The 14,139-nt window shown below is 42.2% G+C and overlaps 1 long non-coding RNA gene across 1 annotated transcript; it reads left to right on the forward strand.

Annotated features, from left to right (window-relative positions):
- Window positions 1–5,637: 5,637 nt before the first annotated feature.
- Window positions 5,638–13,919, forward strand: LOC117076415. Its single transcript, XR_004434362.1, has 3 exons — window positions 5,638–5,695; window positions 13,329–13,448; window positions 13,771–13,919. It is a non-coding gene; the product is annotated as an uncharacterized LOC117076415 (long non-coding RNA).
- The last annotated feature ends 220 nt before the right edge of the window (window positions 13,920–14,139 follow it).

Raw genomic sequence — 14,139 nt, forward strand, 5'->3', positions numbered from 1 at the left:
TATTGCATTTCTTTTCTTGGAAATGTAATTGCTTTGGAATTACTGGGATCATGGGAAAAGTATGCCATCAAGAAAGTAAGCAATTGAGTGGGGGAAAAGTGATAAAGTCAATTTAAGTTTGACAGAAATATTGGGGCTTTCTGATCCACAAATTCTGGGTAATTGCTTCAGTCTCTGCAAAGTCAGAGGGAATATTTTCATTCATTTGTTGTTGCTTTTGTTGTTCAAAACACACAACAGGTAGCCTAGTGCGTTACCAGAAGACTAGAAATCATTAGAATAATATGACATCTGTAAACACAACTATATGATCCAATCATCACAGAGATATAATTGAGTTTGGTTGTGAAAAAATAAATGAAGAAGGAAAATAATGGATCAAGGTATCAAATACTAACCAGACATTAAATTAAGCCAAACTTCTCCTTCATTTCAACAACAGCAATCTCAAATCCCTATTTAGCTCATAAGCATTTAGCAAAATGTTTTTTTCAGTGGTTGTACAAGATATCATAAAAGCCGCAAAGAATTTTCTCTTGGGCATGAGGTATACAGTTCTGAGAATAAAAGCATGTAGATGTATACACATACACATTCACACACTGGAAATCTCATCCTTCTTATTCTTTTGGCACTGTGTAAATACAAAGATGTAGACTTAGTTGGGTCCCAAGCTAGGTTTCTTTGATTGCAAGTAAAAAAAATGGATTTTGGCTAATGTAACCAAGCAGAAATGTGTTGGAAGGAATGGGATTGCTTACAGAATCAGTGGGAGGCTGAAGAAGCAGGCTTGGAAAAGGGCAAGAATCAAGGTATTTCTAGTTTACAGGAATTATTTTGCAGCAGCATCACAGTGCCAAGGCTCCTTGAGTGAGCCCTGGTCATTTTCATTCTACTCAATCCTTGGTTTAAATTAAGATTCCTGGAAGGGAGCATTCAATGACCTATTTATTCAAAAGCTCATTCTTGGAAGGAGAGAGTAGGATACTTCCATCAACTGTCCCACCAGACTGTATCCAATGGAGGAGGGTCTCTACAAGGATGGACACTGGGTAGCCAAAACAGCAAATCCATACAGTCAATGGTGTGAGGGTGAGTAAGTTTTATTCACCTTAACCCTGAGTGATGATCCTAACCCTGAGTGGAGAAATGACCATCTCCTCTTAGACTATTTCCAAGGTACAAACAGAGCTTGGCATGATGTCATGAGCTCCTGCGGGAATCTGACGATTGAGTCTCATACTACTCAGTTTTGTGACTTTTTGCAACACTCTTATTCTCATTGCATCTTAGTTTCCCCATCTTACATATCTCACAAAGTTATCATAGATACCGAGAGCAATCTATATCAAAGTATATGCAAGCACTTTGTAAAACCTTATAGTGGTTTCCAAATGTTCCTGTGAGTTTGAGAATCCTCTAGTAGTGACTGCAAGAGCCTAAAGAGAGACACAGAAACCCAGGAGCAGGTCTGAGATCCTGAGCATGCCCTGGGTAATGAGATCAGTGTCCACCCCATGAATGTGTGTCCTTGACAGATGAGATGCATGAAATGCTATGTATCCACCAGACTTAGGCTGTACCTTATAAAGCAAAGTCTTTGTTTTTCTGTTTCTAAAACAATGTCCCGTGTTGCTGGTTCCCAGCAGTCTGTAAGCTTTAGGAATCTGCCTGGATTTTTGGTTCTTAAATGATAAATGAGAAACACACACAGAGAGGTCATACTTTATTGGAGAAATATGTTCTTAGAGTTCTTGTATAACTCAAAATTCACCTATTCAAAGAATAATGGCAGCCAAAAGTGGAAGGGTATTTGTTTGCCAGCTAAATGAATGTTCCCATGTAGCCCTACCGTAAACTCTGTTTCCAGTTCACTTGCCTTCTTTATGCTGAGATTAAATTATGTGATTGTCAACAAAATTTAATTGGGTAGCAGGAGGTTGCATTATTTCAAATTTTGTACATTAAGAGAGGCTCAAAATATTATATGTCACATAATCTTGAATTCATGTAATTTATGCAATGTGATGTCACTATAATTTAGGACCATGTTATAATACTCATACTTTCTACAATGCCCCAACACACTACCACTGTCAAATGTATGCTATTTAGTAAATGTATAAGAAGGAGCCTAGTGAGGCTTGGGTACTAGAAGGTACATTTCACCTTAGCCCACCTATAGAAAATTTTGGTTTTAGTAAAACTGGGCACAGGTGTCTGACGGCTGTGTCCTGTTTTCACACAGGCCAACTCTTGTGAATTGAATGGAGTTTTCATTTCCACGCTGGGCTGATTTTTCAGTCGTGAAATGAGTTTCTCTGCTTTTGCTGAGGGGTTGAGCAATACAAGTCAAGGGAGAAAACCTCACCCAGATTTCCTTGATTAGTTTCAAGGAAGTCTTCACACTAAGAAAGGCATTGCCATAGGGCTGACGGAGAAAACACTGAAAGTGTGTATAAGTATGTAGTACCCACCCTGCTAGTGTAGCCCTGGGAATTGGCCCACGGGGTCCTTGCAACAAGCCTTTTAAGTCCTCATGTTCATTCTTGTTAGTACGGCAACTGAGGCCCCTAAAAATCAACCCACTGCCCAAAGTCACACTGCTGGTACACAGTGAGGTGGGCCTACTGCAAAACTGTATCATCCTCCACAAGCAACCCAGGTTCTCCTTTGAAGGCAAGACCTTTAAGCCATTTTATAGAGGAGCCCCTTGGACCTTTTCTCTTGTTTTCTCTAATATGCTCTCCCTCCCGTATCTTTTCATGCTATTTTCTAAAAACAATTCTCAGTGCTCTACCCACCAAGTTCATTTTCTTCAAGGAATGATTAGGTGTTTTGTCAAATAAGTAAACAAACCCCTAGGATTCTGTATGATGTAAAGGAAAAGCATTACATTCCAAAAAGAGGTGGCTATACAAATTACCTGAAAAATGTTTAATAGGACAATAGGACAATTCTTGGATGAACATACATCTTTCAAGTGAAATGCTCTTTGGTGTAGTTACATGAACGTGGCATAGATGAATTATGAAATAATTTTCTAGATTCCCCTGCCTCTATCCTTGGCTGGAATCTTTCCTCCAACTTCGTTCCTCTCTCTTCTTTTTTTGCGTGTGTTTCAGTATGACCTTGCCTAACGTTGCACTGGGAACTTAATAAATGAAGCTATTCTTCTCAGTTATTCACGATATTGTCCACCCAGGTTCTATCATTTCCTGAAATAAAAATAGTCTCTTACAGTGGTCTGGAGGTTTATTGTCTACAAAGCACTTTCTGCCTATCTGATCTCACTGTAGCATCTCAGTGCCCTCTGGCTTACAGACAGAGTGAATATCACCCCTTTCTTATGGATTAGAAGCTTGAATTGCAAGATATTTTGTGACTTGCCAGGGGCAGTAGAGCTGGGCAGTAGAACATGGGCAAAATAGTGATCTTGCTGGTCAGGAAGATTAAACAGGCATCACCCATGACTATGTCACTTGATTTGATGCCCTCTGTTCTTTTCCTTTTGCCACACTGCTTTTCCCCCAGGGACACTCCTTGGATGCTGCCCACTTCTCCCCAGGTCTGTATTACGGGGCTTGGAATATCCACAAACAAATGTGACCTGAAGTACCATCCTAGCAACTGCCATCCCAGGCGGTGACTGCTTTTCCCCTTAATGGCGTAATTATTTGTATCGAAGTGCTGCTCTGCAACCAAAGCCTAGTGTCCAAATGGCAATTCCTTGAATCTAAAACTCAGGAGTGGTCAGTTGCCATCATGCTCCAACCCTCTTTACATCTTAACTCACTGCTCTGGAGAAGAAGTTTTGTGTAACCTCCTAACCAGAACCGACCGACAACACATGCAGGCCCTGCTGTAATTAAGTATTGATTTCATGTGATGTGTGTATACAGAGGAGGCTCATCTCATTTGTGGGCTGCTGTTATCTGTCAGTAGAACAAAATGTGTGATTATCAGTGGATGTCCTGTGGCTATCTATGGTGTACTGTAACCTCTCATCCATCTAATCGTAGAGACATTATGGTATGCCACTCAAGAGTGGGCCATTTATCTTAACATGGCCCCTGCTGCTGTTGGCCTGCTTTTGTTCCCAGAAATAGCTGTACAGATTCTCCACTGAAACTCCCTCTTAGTTCCAATTTGGTGCTGCCAGAATGGAGAACCAGCAAGGTCCATCCACGATAATGTAATATGGCTGTGACTTCAAATAAATGGAACACCAAGCTTTATTTCTCTTCTGCTTTCTTTGAGGCAGTCACACCTCCTGCCATTATTCTGGTTACCTTGCTGAACCCAGGAGAAGAGGACAAGTAATTGTGGATGGAACAAAGTTCACCTTATAAACATTGTCAGGAAATGCTGGAGGTTCTTGAGTCCCCCATCATCATTATGCAGCATTCATGGGCTCCCAGGCTGAACTGAGAATGCTCTGCTTTTTAGATTTGAGGGGGAAGGTATATTGGGTGGGGGAAGGGGCTTCATGCCTACTATGGGAATGAGAGCCCGAGGAACTGAAATCTCAGTCTTTCTTAATTGTGTGATTTCTCTTTCCACTTGACAGTTTCATCTCTACTGAGCCACTGGCTCTCTTTACTAGGAGCTTTCTCCTAACAGCGGAATGAGAGTTTCTAAATAAAGATATGAACTTTTTGTGTAGGTGTCTTTGCTTATTTGGCGTTTTCCATCTTGGGGTGGGAGGTTGGATGGAATAGCTTTCGTAGGAAGTGCTTTTGCTGTCCCCGCTTGCTCAAAATATTGGCCTGGGGTATCAAGAACTGAACCAATTTAAAAATCTTGTTTCCTGTGCCGGTGCTCTTTCCTTTAACACAGTGGTTTTCTCTCTTACCTACTGCTACCTAAAGTTATTTCCATTAGGTGTTTCTTTCCTGCTGCCATGTAAAAGGATTAAAAATAGCATTGTAGACAGACTGAATTTAGGGGGAAATTTTCCAGTCCCGTGCACCATTGTGGGTTGTCCTTGAAGCTCACACTGAACTCCTCCAGCTCCATTTTAAGTGTCATTTTATCACATCCCATTCACTTGAGCCCAGAGTCCTGAGCTAGGGAATGGCAGATAATTGCCAATCACACCATGAAAATTTTATCTGCATATTAAACACATCACTCAGGAATCCAGTGAATGAGTCAGAGACAAAAGTTTAAAATACAATCATCATTCTTGCAGGTCCTCCTTCCATACATTGCAGCAGGAGTCTGTTAGGGACCATATCGAAAAATAAAATCGCAGAAATCAAGGATGTTTCTTTCGGTACTTCTAGGTGGGAAATGGAGGGTCAGTAGGCTTCGGGTTGAGAGGGATCTGGGTTCGATTTCCCAGCTCTGTGATATTAAACAAATCAATCACTCATCCCTAAGGAGTCTCAGCCTTCTCATCTATAGAACATGGGCAAAATCGTGATCTTGCTGGTCAGGAAGATTAAACAGGCATCACCCATAAAGCCACCTAGCTCATGTCACGCACGGAGGCATCCTGTGGCACACTGCCCTCAACACTGGGTTAATGCAATTTTGAGGTAATTACAGCTCTGACTGCATAGACCGTATCTAAAATTTAATTGTGTTTCTTTCATACAGTCATTTGAACTATCTACAGCGCGTCTCTTGCAGGTTATACGTGGCTACTGGAAGATGTCCTGTGTGATTGTTCAAAGGGGCCCATTGAGAGGTGAGTTATAAGGCTGGTGAGAATTCCGCGGTATGCTTAAGAGTCATCTGGGAGTGGGCGGAGCAAGATGGCCGAATAGGAACAGCTCCAGTCTCCAACTCCCAGCGCGAGCGACACAGAAGACCGGTGATTTCTGCATTTTCAACTGAGGTACTGGGGTCATCTCACTAGGGAGTGCCGGACAATCAGTGCTGGTCAGTTGCTGCAGCCCGACCAGCGAGAGCTGAAGCAGGGCGAGGCATCGCCTCACCTGGGAAGCGCAAGGGGGAAGGGAATCCCTTTTCCTAGCCAGGGGAACTGAGACACACAACACCTGGAAAATCGGGTAACTCCCACCCCAATACTGCACTTTAAGCAAACGGGCACACCAGGAGAATATATCCCACACCTGGCCGGGAGGGTCCCATGCCCACGGAGCCTCCCTCATTGCTAACACAGCAGTCTGCGATCTAACCGCAAGGCAGCAGCAAGGCTGGGGGAGGGGTGCCCGCCATTGCCGAGGCTTAAGTAGGTAAACAAAGCCGCTGGGAAGCTCGAACTGGGTGGAGCTCACAGCAGCTCAAGGAAACCTGCCTGTCTCTGTAGACTCCACCTCTGGGGACAGGGCACAGTTAACAACAACAACAAAAGCAGCAGAAACCTCTGCAGATGCAAACGACTCTGTCTGACAGCTTTGAAGAGAGCAGTGGATCTACCCACATGGAGGTTGAGATCTGAGAACGGACCGACTGCCTGCTCAAGTGGGTCCCTGACCCCTGAGTAGCCTAACTGGGAGACATCCCCCACTAGGGGCAGTCTGACACCCCACACCTCACAGGGTGGAGTACACCCCTGAGAGGAAGCTTCCAAAGGAAGAATCAGACAGGTACACTTGCTGTTCAGCAATATTCTATCTTCTGCAACCTCTGCTGCTGATACCCAGGCAAACAGGGTCTGGAGTGGACCTCAAGCAATCTCCAACAGACCTGCAGCTGAGGGTCCTGACTGTTAGAAGGAAAACGATCAAACAGGAAGGACACCTATACCAAAACCCCATCAGTATGTCACCATCAGCAAAGACCAGAGGCAGATAAAACCACAAAGATGGGGAAAAAGCAGTGCAGAAAAGCTGGAAATTCAAAAAATAAGAGTGCATCTCCCCCTGCAAAGGAGCACAGCCCATCGCCAGCAACGGATCAAAGCTGGTCAGAGAATGACTTTGACGAGATGAGAGAAGAAGGCTTCAGTCCATCAAACTTCTCAGAGCTAAAGGAGAAATTACGTACCCAGCACAAAGAAACTAAAAATCTTGAAAAAAGAGTGGAAGAATTGACAGCTAGAATAATGCAGAGAAGGTCATAAATGAAATGACAGAGATGAAAACCATGACACGAGAAATACATGACAAATGCACAAGCTTCAGTAACCGACTCGATCAACTGGAAGAAAGAGTATCAGCGATTGAGGATCAAATGAATGAAATGAAGCGAGAAGAGAAACCAAAAGAAAAAAGAAGAAAAAGAAATGAACAAAGCCTGCAAGAAGTATGGGATTATGTAAAAAGACCAAATCTACGTCTGATTGGGGTGCCTGAAAGTGAGGGGGAAAATGGAACCAAGTTGGAAAACACTCTTCAGGATATCATCCAGGAGAACTTCCCCAACCTAGTAGGGCAGGCCAACATTCAAATTCAGGAAATACAGAGAACGCCACAAAGATACTCCTCGAGAAGAGCAACTCCAAGACACATAATTGCCAGATTCACCAAAGTTGAAATGAAGGAAAAAATCTTAAGGGCAGCCAGAGAGAAAGGTCGGGTTACCCACAAAGGGAAGCCCATCAGACTAACAGCAGATCTCTTGGCAGAAACTCTACAAGCCAGAAGAGAGTGGGGGCCAATATTCAACATTCTTAAAGAAAAGAATTTTCAACCCAGAATTTCATATCCAGCCAAACTAAGTTTCATAAGTGAAGGAGAAAGAAAATCCTTTACAGATAAGCAAATGCTTAGAGGTTTTGTCACCACCAGGCCTGCCTTACAAGAGACCCTGAAGGAAGCCCTAAACATGGAAAGGAACAACCGGTACCAGCCATTGCAAAAACATGCCAAAATGTAAAGACCATCAAGGCTAGGAAGAAACTGCATCAACTAACGAGCAAAATAACCAGTTAATATCATAATGGCCGGATCAAGTTCACACATAACAATATTAACCTTAAATGTAAATGGACTAAATGCTCCAATTAAAAGACACAGACTGGCAAACTGGATAAAGAGTCAAGACCCATCAGTCTGCTATATTCAGGAGACCCATCTCACATGCAGAGACATACATAGGCTCAAAATAAAGGGATGGAGGAAGATCTACCAAGCAAATGGAGAAAAAAAAAAAGCAGGGGTTGCAATACTAGTCTCTGATAAAACAGACTTTAAACCATCAAAGATCAAAAGAGACAAAGAAGGCCATTACATAATGGTAAAGGGATCAATTCAACAGGAAGAGCTAACTATCCTAAATATATATGCACCCAATACAGGAGCACCCAGATTCATAAAGCAAGTTCTTAGAGACTTACAAAGAGACTTAGACTCCCATACAATAATAATGGGAGACTTCAACACTCCACTGTCAACATTAGACAGATCAATGAGACAGAAAGTTAACAAGGATATCCAGGAATTGAACTCATCTCTGCACCAAGCGGACCTAATAGACATCTATAGAACTCTCCACCCCAAATCAACAGAATATACATTCTTCTCAGCACCACATCGCACTTATTCCAAAATTGACCACATAATTGGAAGTAAAGCACTCCTCAGCAAATGTAAAAGAACAGAAATTATAACAAACTGTCTCTCAGACCACAGTGCAATCAAACTAGAACTCAGGACTAAGAAACTCAATCAAAACCGCTCAACTACATGGAAACTGAACAACCTGCTCCTGAATGACTACTGGGTACATAACGAAATGAAGGCAGAAATAAAGATGTTCTTTGAAACCAATGAGAACAAAGATACAACATACCAGAATCTCTGGGACACATTTAAAGCAGTGTGTAGAGGGAAATTTATAGCACTAAATGCCCACAAGAGAAAGCTGGAAAGATCTAAAATTGGCACTCTAACATCACAATTAAAAGAACTAGAGAGGCAAGAGCAAACACATTCAAAAGCTAGCAGAAGGCAAGAAATAACTAAGATCAGAGCAGAACTGAAGGAGATAGAGACACAAAAACCCTCCAAAAAATCAATGAATCCAGGAGTTGGTTTTTGAAAAGATCAACAAAATTGACAGACCGCTAGCAAGACTAATAAAGAAGAAAAGAGAGAGGAATCAAATAGATGCAATAAAAAATGATAAAGGGGATATCACCACCGACCCCACAGAAATACAAACTACCATCAGAGAATACTATAAACACCTCTACGCAAATCAACTAGAAAATCTACAAGAAATGGATAATTTCCTGGACACTTACACTCTTCCAAGACTAAACCAGGAAGAAGTTGAATCCCTGAATAGACCAATAGGAGGCTCTGAAATTGAAGCAATAATTAATAGCCTACCAACCAAAAAAAGTCCAGGACCAGATGGATTCACAGCTGAATTCTACCAGAGGTACAAGGAGGAGCTGGTACCATTCCTTCTGAAAGTATTCCAATCAATAGAAAAAGAGGGAATCCTCCCTAACTCATTTTATGAGGCCAACATCATCCTGATACCAAAGCCTGGCAGAGACACAACAAAAAAAGAGAATTTTAGACCAATATCCCTGATGAACATCGATGCAAAAATCCTCAATAAAATACTGGCAAACCGGATTCAGCAGCACATCAAAAAGCTTATCCACCATGATCAAGTGGGCTTCATCCCTGGGATGCAAGGCTGGTTCAACATTCGCAAATCAATAAACGTAATCCAGCATATCAACAGAACCAAAGACAAGAACCACATGATTATCTCAATAGATGCAGAAAAGGCTTTTGACAAAATTCAACAGCCCTTCATGCTAAAAACGCTCAATAAATTCGGTATTGATGGAACGTACCTCAAAATAATAAGAGCTATTTATGACAAACCCACAGCTAATATCATACTGAATGGGCAAAAACTGGAAAAATTCCCTTTGAAAACTGGCACAAGACAGGGATGCCCTCTCTCACCACTCCTATTCAACATAGTCTTGGAAGTTCTGGCTAGGGCAATCAGGCAAGAGAAAGAAATCAAGGGTATTCAGTTAGGAAAAGAAGAAGTCAAATTGTCCGTGTTTGCAGATGACATGATTGTATATTTAGAAAACCCCATTGTCTCAGTCCAAAATCTCCTTAAGCTGTTAAGCAACTTCAGCAAAGTCTCAGGATACAAAATTAATGTGGAAAAATCACAAGCATTCTTATACACCAGTAACAGACAAACAGAGAGCCAAATCAGGAATGAACTTCCATTCACAATTGCTTCAAAGAGAATCAAATACCTAGGAATCCAACTTACAAGGGATGTCAAGGACCTCTTCAAGGAGAACTACAAACCACTGCTCAGTGAAATCAAAGAGGACACAAACAAATGGAAGAACATACCATGCTCATGGATAGGAAGAATCAATATCGTGAAAATGGCCATACTGCCCAAGGTTATTTATAGATTCAATGCCATCCCCATCAAGGTACCAATGACTTTCTTCACAGAATTGGAAAAAAACTGCTTTAAAGTTCATATGGAACCAAAAAAGAGCCCGCATTGCCAAGACAATCCTAAGTCTAAAGAACAAAGCTGGAGGCATCACACTACCTGACTTCAAACTATACTACAAGGCTACAGTAACCAAAACAGCATGCTACTGGTACCAAAACAGCGATGTAGACCAATGGAACAGAACAGAGTCCTCAGAAATAATAGCACACATCTATAGCCATCTGATCTTTGACAAACCTGAGAGAAACAAGAAATGGGGAAAGGATTCCCTATTTAATAAATGGTGCTGGGAAAATTGGCTAGCCATAAGTAGAAACCTGAACCTGGATCCTTTCCTTACTCCTTATACGAAGATTAATTCAAGATGGATTAGAGACTTAAATGTTACACCTAATACCATAAAAACCCCAGAAGAAAACCTAGGTAGTACCATTCAGGACATAGGCATGGGCAAGGACTTCATGTCTAAAACACCAAAAGCAACGGCAGCAAAAGCAAAAATTGACACATGGGATCTAATTAAACTAAAGAGCTTCTGCACAGCTAAAGAAACTACCATCAGAGTGAACAGGCAGCCTACAGAATGGGAGAAAATTTTTGCAATCTACTCATCTGACAAAGGGCTGATATCCAGAATCTACAAAGAACTCAAACAAATATACAAGAAAAAAAAAAACAACCCCATCAAAAAGCGGGCAAAGGATATGAACAGACATTTCCCAAAAGAAGACATTCATACAGCCAACAGACACATGAAAAAATGCTCATCATCACTCGCCATCAGAGAAATGCAAATCAAAACCACAATGAGATACCATCTCACACCAGTTAGAATGGCAATCATTAAACGTCAGGAAACAACCGGTGTTGGAGAGGATGTGGAGAAATAGGAACACTTTTACACTGTTGGTGGGATTGTAAACTAGTTCAACCATTATGGAAAACAGTATGGCAATTCCTCAAGGATCTAGAACTAGATGTACCATATGACCCAGCCATCCCACAACTGGGTATATACCCAAAAGATTATAAATCATGCTGCTATAAAGACACATGCACACGTATGTTTATTGCGGCACTATTCACAATAGCAAAGACTTGGAATCAACCCAAATGTCCATCTGTGACAGACTGGATTAAGAAAATGTGGCACATATACACCATGGAATACTATGCAGCCATAAAAAGGATGAGTTTGCGTCCTTTGTAGGGACATGGATGCAGCTGGAAACCATCATTCTTAGCAAACTATCACAAGAACAGAAACCAGACACCGCATGTTCTCACTCATAGGTGGGAACTGAACAATGAGATCACTTGGACTCGGGAAGGGGAACATCACACACCGGGGCCTATCATGGGGAGGGAGGAGGGGGGAGGGATTGCATTGGGAGTTATACCTGATATAAATGATGAATTGATGGGTGCTGACGAGTTGATGGGTGCAGCACACCAACATGCACAAGTATACATATGTAACAAACCTGCACGTTATGCATATATACCCTAGAACTTAAAGTATAATAATAAAAAAAAAAAAAGAAAAAAAAGAGTCATCTGAGCATTTGCTCAATCTAGTCAGATTCTAGGACTCCACCCCAGAGAATCTGATACAGCAGGTGTGAACAGGGAACCCTGAAATTTGCACAATGAAGGTTCTCCTCAGATAATTGTAATGTAGAGGCCTTTCGAACTAGACTTCAAAAATCACTGCTGGAAACATGCACATAGAAGAACCACTAAGGACCTAGTGATATGGAAGGGGGGCAGGGAAGTGCTCGGAAGAAAAGGGCATGCTCCCTGGTGAGGGTTGCACCCCCGGCCTGTGCCCACGGACCTAGGTGAGAACAGGCACTCATGCATTTGTGGCCAAATATTGCATTTCCCAAGACCACCCTGGCTTGCCACACCCTCATCCTGTGCCTATAAAAACCCCGAAACCCTCACAGGCAGACACAAAGGTGGCTGGACATCAAGAGGAGCACATCAGCAGAGGAACACATGGGTGGCTGGATGACGAGAGGAAGGCACCAGTGTAGCACGACACCAGCACACTGCCAGGCCATTGACTGGCAGAACAATGCGGAGTTTGGCTGAGGTGGCTGAAAAAGTTGGGCGGCCAAGCGGCCTTACTCTACGGGAAAACCATCTCCCTTCTGGCTCCTCCATCTGCCGAGAGCTACTTCCATGCAATAAAACCTTGCATTCATTCTCCAAGCCCACGTGTGATCTGATTCTTCCAGTACACCAAGGCAAGAATCCCAGGATACAGAAAGTCCTCTGTTCTTGTGATAAGGCAGGGGTCTCATTGAGCTGACTAACACAAACCACCTATGGACAGCTAAACTAAGACAGCTCCCTCTTACACACACCCATTGGGGCTTCAGCTGTAAACATTCACCCCTGGACACTGCCGTTGGGTTGGAGCCCCACAGCCTGCCTGTCTGTATGCTTCCCTAGAGGTTTGAGCAGCTGGCACTGAAGAAGCAAGCCACGCCCCTATCGCACGACCTGCAAGGGGAACAAGGGAACTTTTCCTGTTTCACTAGGATTGACCACTGGGAAAATGTCATTCATGGGAGATGAGACAGCAGCCTTCCAGTCACCAGAGAGCTGCGATATGGACAAGCATGGGATTTGTCCTGGAGCCCCAGGGGTCAAAACAGAGCCTGATGGGTAGAGATTCCAGGGAGCAAATTTCCATTTAATATAGATGAGTACTTTTCTAAGAATTAAAGATGTCCAAGTGTGGCCTATGTAGCTTCAGGGGAAATGAACTCTCCAACTTAGGAGGAATTTAAATTTGTCAGTCTGAGTGGCCTCTGGGAATTTTACACAGAGGAGATTAACTCATGCTCTTAGCCCCTAATGGCACCGAATTACTTTTATTATCATTGTTTACCTTTAGGTCCAGTGTGCTCACTCTCACAGATATTTGTTACCCATTTACTCAGTGCCTGACTCTATGAGGATGAAGCAGGAAAGTGCTGTGCAAATCCAGGACAGAGTGTGATTTTCGCACATGCTGTTATTAGAAAAGAAAACATCGGGTTTCACTTTCAATATGGAAAGAGGTAGTGGGTATTTCTGGCAATGAGAAGAGAGGGAGGGATTACTCATTGGAGGAAAGAGGTAATGAGTAAGCTGGTTCTGCTTTGAGAAGAAAAATGCTTTCACATCAGCCTTTAACAGATTGATTAAGCAAAGTTTTCATTTTCTTTCAAATAATTGTTTGTTTTTCTACCTTTCTCTTCATAGCTGTGAAATTCTAGATGTCTCTTAGAAATAAAATACGTTGCTATACACTTATTTTTCTCAGCTCTATATACATTTCTCCTTCTTTGAAATTTGTGGCCACCATTAATGCATATAAGATGTTCTCATTTTGATTTTCAGTTGAGACACTGCAGGCTTTTATGAGGAATGCTTTGGATCAAGCAAGAGACACTGAGTAGTTTCCTTCCTTCCAAGATTTCAAAGCAACAGCACCATATTGAGTCTAAACTCAAAACCTTTGTTCAGAAGCCAGCAGCTGGCTACTCACACCAAGATGACACTGGATGTTTTTGGAGTGGGATATCCAGGTGACATTTTAATAAAAGCTTTCATGGGCCAATTATTTAATCTAGAGAGTTTTATAATTAGCTGACTTTGAAACCTTATTAAACCCCATGTGCAAGTTCATGTGAAATTGTACCTCAAGTTTGATTTTTCTTTGTTGTACACCTCTTCTCTCCTACTTCCTTGATAGTTGCTATTTGTTTG

The sequence above is a fragment of the Trachypithecus francoisi genome, unplaced genomic scaffold (genome assembly GCF_009764315.1).
Source record: "Trachypithecus francoisi isolate TF-2019V2 unplaced genomic scaffold, Tfra_2.0 Lachesis_group0, whole genome shotgun sequence".
Taxonomy (NCBI): Eukaryota; Metazoa; Chordata; class Mammalia; order Primates; family Cercopithecidae; genus Trachypithecus; species Trachypithecus francoisi.